The 6,265-nt window shown below is 40.4% G+C and overlaps 1 long non-coding RNA gene across 1 annotated transcript; it reads right to left on the bottom strand.

The window, feature by feature from the left end:
- Positions 1-3,561: 3,561 nt before the first annotated feature.
- LOC108971294 lies at positions 3,562-4,393 on the bottom strand. Its single transcript, XR_001993543.1, has 3 exons — positions 4,191-4,393; positions 3,678-3,871; positions 3,562-3,580 (listed from the first exon to the last, which is right to left on the bottom strand). It is a non-coding gene; the product is annotated as an uncharacterized LOC108971294 (long non-coding RNA).
- Positions 4,394-6,265: the final 1,872 nt, after the last annotated feature.

The raw sequence follows: 6,265 nt of genomic DNA, 5'->3' as shown, positions 1-6,265 counted from the left end.
TATGAATGTATGTATGTACATATGTATGTGGCTCGCATTTGCTTTCGTAAAAATAGAGACAAATGTGCCAAAGAAATAATATATGTTTACATATGTATGCCATAGAAATTCTATTGCTGCAAATATGGGAATGATAACGAAAAAATGCGAATATGCAAATTTCATGAAGGTCATCAATTTTCTTTGAAGAAATGAAGTTCTTTGGCACACCTTCATTTTGTAAGAGTGGAAATAAATATATATTTTTTTATATTCTCTGGCCAAGGTTCAAGAGGATATCCGGAGTCTCCTATAATAATAATAACAAAATCATATACATAAGTGTTGCTGAGAGATGTTAATAATCTCTTTTAAAACATCAATATAATGTAATAATATATAAAAATTTTATCTTATGGCGATTTAGCCGCCATAAGTTATTATTATAGTTATATATACTCACCAAGAATTATTTCGCTTCTATTTCCAACTTCCTAGTTCGTCCTCAAACTTTCAMGTTCTCCTGAGATCCATGCTGACATTGATTTCCAGACTGACATGTTAGTGGTGTTTATGGTGGTTACTAAATATACGAAACTATCTACAGCTTTAAAGTTATGACTGTCAACAGTGACGTGAAAGCCAAGTCGCGACAGGAGATATTTCATCTTGACTTCATTCACTGCCAAACCCATAGCCTTTGCTTCCTTGCCCAATCTGTGAAAAGCAGAACTAACGGCGCAAATGTTGAGCACCATATCATAATTATCGGCTTACGCCAACAGCTGTACACTCTTATAGATGATTTTACCTGTTCGATTAAGCTCTGCAACTCGAATTATTTTCTCCAGCAGTAGATTGAAGAAGTCACATAATAGGACCAGTGATATCATAATCACCGGCATACTCCAATAGCCGTACACTCTTATAAGTGATTTTACCTGTTCGATTAAGTTCTGCAGCTCGAATTATTTTCTCCAGTAGCAGGCTGAAGAAGTCGCACGATAGGGAGTCGCCTTGTCTGAAACCTGGATTGGTATCGAACGGCTACTAAAGGTCCTTCCCGATTCCAACGGAGGTGTTAGTGTCGCTCAACATCAATTTATACAGCCGTATTAGTTTTGCGGGGATACCAAGTTCAGATATCGCGGCATAAAGGAAGCTCATTTTCGTGCTGTCGAAAGCAGCTTTCAAATTGATGAAGAGGTGTTATGTGTAGATTTGTTTTCACGAGTCTTCTCCATACTTTGGGGCCCGGTAAATATCTGGTCAGTTGTTAATTTTTCAACTCTTAAGTCACACTGATAAGGACCAATAAGTTTGTTGACGGTGGCCTTTAATGTTTTACACAATACACTCGATAAAACCTTATGTGCCATGTTGAACAGGCTTATCCCACGTTAGCTGGCGCAGATTATGGGGTCTCTCTTTTTATGGATTGGGCAGATCACACTTAAATTCCAATGGTTGGGCATGCTTTCGTCCGACCATATTTCACAAAGAAGCTGATGTATGTTCCGTATCAGTTTTCGTCACCCTGTTTGAATAGCTCGGCCGGCAATCCATCGGCCCGCTTTGTTGTTCTTCAGACGGTAATTGCTATTCGAACTTCCCATGATCGGGCAATGGAATATCTGCTTCATCGTCATCGATTGGTGAATCGGGTTCGTTTTCTCTTGGCGTTGAACGCATAGATGGTGTCTCCAAGAGTTTAAATACATTCTCTGGCGACATAGGTAAACTGCTCCCTAATTGTGAGAAGTTGCCTGTTGTCAAATTTGAAAGTTTTCCTTCCTGCCCATTACCTTCCGAGGTTATTAATCTGACCCAACTTAGCAGAGACCAAGCTTATCTCTATAAAATATTAGAAGCCGTTATTTCCGGTCAATGGTCCTCAGATTTAGCGTCGATGCATCCAGGTAACATATGCAGATCTCGCTGGCTCACCTGTGCAAATACAATTCTGAGATTATACATTTCTACTGACAAACCAACAAAGGAAATAAAGATTTTGGTCAAGTACATACTTACAGTTTACTCACCTTTGTGGTCCTCAATAAGATTCAACAGTTCAATMAAAGATGGCTCRCGCCATCTCTATGCTGCAATTMAAAGGTCGAGATACTTACCTGCTAAACTGCGCAAGGTTGTCGATTCATCCATTCAACAGAATGCTTTCTTTGCTCTTGCAGTAAACATTCTCCTTAGTATGATGACTGACGAACGGATAGAAGTCAGAAAGTTGGCCCTTGACCGTCTTCTGGCAGCCAGAGAAGCAGAGTCTGACACTGTAAATGGAAGGGTTAGATGTAAGTGCCAAAGCTGAATTCCAAAATTAATAATTATTACGACATGATTAACTGGAAGACTATTACCTTGACTGTTCCACCAGTTTTTTGTTCAGTTTCTAACGAAGAACTCATAAAAGTGCTGTCGGGTGACACTGCAGAGGTATGGAAATTTAGTGAATTCCCCTCTCACACCGTGGCAGTCGAGAGAACTGTCAAACTGGTGACAAAGGCATCTCCTAAAGTTATTGGCCCCCAATTTCGTGATCGTTTTATACGCTCTACACTGAAATTTAGGCAACAAGTGCCAAAGTTTAGTACAAAATCTGATTTTATCAATAAATTTGACACAGATTCAGACTAAAATAAGCCTGGCATATGCTTGGTTGGTTGGGTTGGGCTTGGGAGGAACTCGAAGGGCAGCCACCTCCACGCGGTGGGTTCTGGGTGACCAATACAGGTTAGCTGAGAGCTGCAACAATTTTCACCTTGCGCTGTGGCGCGCCGCATTTTTGCTCGTATCTCATACCACATTACATATACCATTTCGGTAGCAAATGACGTAACAAATAACTTTTGTTTTATAAATTTCACGATTTTAGGCGAATTTCCGAAATTGCAAGGCCGGAGTTGGGGCTGAAGATGCAATCCTATCTCAAAACAAAAAGTTGCATTGGAATCAGGAAGTACTAAGGTAACTTTTCCGCACTATTACAAATCCCGAATTGAAAAAAGTCCGGAATCGACCCACCCTATTTAACAACCTAATACCTTCACCAATCATATGGAGTAAAGTCACCCGATGGTTATATGGAGCTAGGTTAAGTTTTCGCGAAGTTTTATCCATTTAAGGTACCAAGGCACACTGTTATCAGTAAAACACGCTCTTTCATTTTCATTGAAATAACTCACATTTTGGCCAATATATACGGTATAATGTCTACTGGGAGTTTATTGTATTAGGAATGTGGGGTTAAAGTGAAGCATTGACCGGATTCAACACATTTTTGACGCACAGATAAACTATAATCATGAAAATATTCTCTCGTAATTTCTATAACATCTTGTAATGGGGTTTCGTCTATAGCTGAGGTATGCTCAGCCGCTCCAGGGTCAGCCTTGGGATCCATGAACCCTTAGCAAATAAAATGTTCACTTTTTGTGATGAAATCCACACCCCTTATGTGGACAGCCAGACCAGCTTATATGTATATAGCGAGTCAGGTGAAGTATCGCTGTGATCTCTGGTGAGGAGCAGTCACTTTCAGATGCGGTGCTGACTGTACCCCACAGCGCAGCGTTTACGGGATCTCCTGCGAAGGAGGAATTAAATTATTAAGAATGTCAACCGGACACGTTGACCTACGGTTAGCAACTGTCTTTAGCACAGTCTCTTTTCTCTGGTCTTACCTGCGAGTCGCCTGTTCATCGCGTTAGTCAGGTAACGGTGCACTATCGTGTGCAAGCAGGGGTACTGACGCTGTTCCAGGCAGCGCAGGTATTGTGTCGGTGCACTAGTGTGCGGGCTGCGATCGTGACGCTGTTCGAGGCAGCGCAGCTGTGATGTCCCTGTATCGCAGCGCAACGGAGACTACGGTCGCGTACTGCGAAGACATCGATTACGTGATACGGTGGAGGCATTGTGAGCACTGGTATCACACCGAGGTGTAATACCTTTTCAACGCAATGACTGCGAATACCTAATTCTACTGTGTGAAGCGGAGGCATTGCGAGCACTGGTATCACACCGAGGTGTAATACCTTTTCAACGTAATGCCTGCGAATACCTAATTCCACTGTATGAAGCGAAGGCACTGCGAGCACTGGTATCACAATGAGGTGTATACCTTTTCAACGCAATGCCTGCGAATCCCAGCAAACTACCCAACTTCTACTGCGTGCACAACTGGCTACTCCACTTACCCCCGCCTATTATTGCTTTCTGCTGTCTGACCGTCCTGTTCGGCGAGCTGTAAGAAATGATCGCATTCGGTGTGAAGTGCTTGCTTATATAGCCGTATAGCGCAGCTTTGGTCAGTGCAGTGAGGAGAAGTTTAGTATGGTGGAAAGCACTATGTGTGAAATAGAAGCATAGCGCAGCTTTGGTCAATGGTGGAAAGCACTAATATAGAAGTGAAGACTATTTGACTATGTTGGGGTATGGTAAGGATAAACGGTGTACAGTGTTGGAGTAAATTATTGTAAGGTGGTAAAAGCCACGTTACAATCTCTTACACATTGAGCGACATTTTCGGTAAAATGTCATCAATAGGTACTGGGGCCAAAATGAGCTTTCCACACCTAAGGACTTAATCATGTTTTGTTTGGTTTGAACAATTTTTGCTCCTAAAGTGGTACACCCAAAGTAATTATTCGTGCAAAGTTGTATCCCATTACAATAATTTAATTTGGAAATGTATTATATGGGAAGTAGTCGTGATTTATGCACTGTTACATAGGAATGTGAGAAGAATTTGAAATTTTGTGGAAAGCGGACGTGAGTGTCCCGCGAAATTTGATTTAACTTAAAAGTTGGCGGTGACAAGCCCATCGTACAGTTTTTATTAAGCCTTCTCATACCATTTCGAGTGTAAAGTTTTATGTCTTTGTCGCATTTAGTTATTGATTTATTGTACTTTTAGTAATTTTTAACAGTACGGTTATATTGACAGGGATGGATTCTTAAGAAATTTGTTATTATCACCCATGCTTCTGCACCATATAGGAGAACGGGAATAATGACTGACTTATAGAGTTTGGTTTTGATCGTCGAGAGAGGACTTTAGTTCTCAATTGTTAACGGCCAATGGTATCACCATCATCAAAGGGAGTCGCCTTGTCTGAAATCTTGTTTCTCATCGAACGGCTTTAACCCTTAAACGCATGTTGCTTTAATATATCCGTCATGTTTTGTCTCAGTGTGGGTGAGTTTTGCGGTCAGTTTCGTTTTTACTTTTGTAAGAGTGCATCGAAAAAATAATTTCAAGGAAAATTTTGTATTTTCAAGTGACTATTGAAATTTGTTTTGTGCTGAAAATTTGGAATCTTCATCGTTATTACATTTTAATTTGGTGTAAATATTGATATAAAGTTTACAAATTAAATTTCAAATTTTATGAAGTAAAACTTAAAGGGTCCCTTGGCGAACCATCAGGTGCCTGGAAGAGCCGCCAAGGTTAAAATTGACGAAGGAGTGGTGTGGCCGATTCTTTTACCACGAGTCCTTTGCAAGATTTACGCATGGCGAACTTCTGATCAGTTATTAATTTTCTAAACTTAAAGCCACACCGATAAGTTTCTTTCAGTTTGTTGACGGCAGGCTAATCTTTCACGCAATACGCTCGATAGAACCTTATATGTGATGTTGAGGAGGCTAATATATACATAGTTGGATTGTGAGGTCTTCCTTTTTGTAGATTGAGCAGACCGCTCTTAAATTTCAATCGTCGGAGGTCGCGCCATATTCTGCAAAGAGGCTGATCATGCTCCTTATAAGTTCTTTGCCGTCGTGTTTTAATAGCACGACCGGAAATCCACCGCTTTTCTGTTCTTCAGATGGGTAATTGCTATTCGAACTTTTTCATGGTTGGGCAATGGAACCTCTGGTTCATCGTCATCGATTGGGAATTCGAATTCTCCATCTCAACTTTAATATTCTCTGGGCTTCGGCACTCCTCACGGTTCTGGCTGTCCTTTGGTAATTTCATTGATTTCGTTTGAAGCAGTACAAACTTTCCATGTGTATGTGTTTTATTTTTTTTTTGCAATATCTTTTTATTTATTGGATCTGCTTTTTGTTTTAACAGCCTAACAATAAGTTATTAAATCTTAAATCTATTTAAAAACTAGATAAGCTCTAGCAATTAATTGAGCTGTTTTGGTGATACGGTGCTCATTAGTACGCAGGCATATAAGTATCTTCTTTTAAGGCGTGTGTGATCGCAGGATTGTACCGAAACATTAGCCAAAGGGTTTGGGTGACCTCGGAGATTAGATAT

Source organism: Bactrocera latifrons, unplaced genomic scaffold, assembly GCF_001853355.1.
Source record: "Bactrocera latifrons isolate USDA-ARS-PBARC rearing strain unplaced genomic scaffold, ASM185335v1 scaffold_339, whole genome shotgun sequence".
Lineage (NCBI taxonomy): Eukaryota > Metazoa > Arthropoda > Insecta > Diptera > Tephritidae > Bactrocera > Bactrocera latifrons.
Note: the sequence above shows the minus strand (reverse complement) of the source record. Positions and strands in the feature narration are given on the sequence as shown.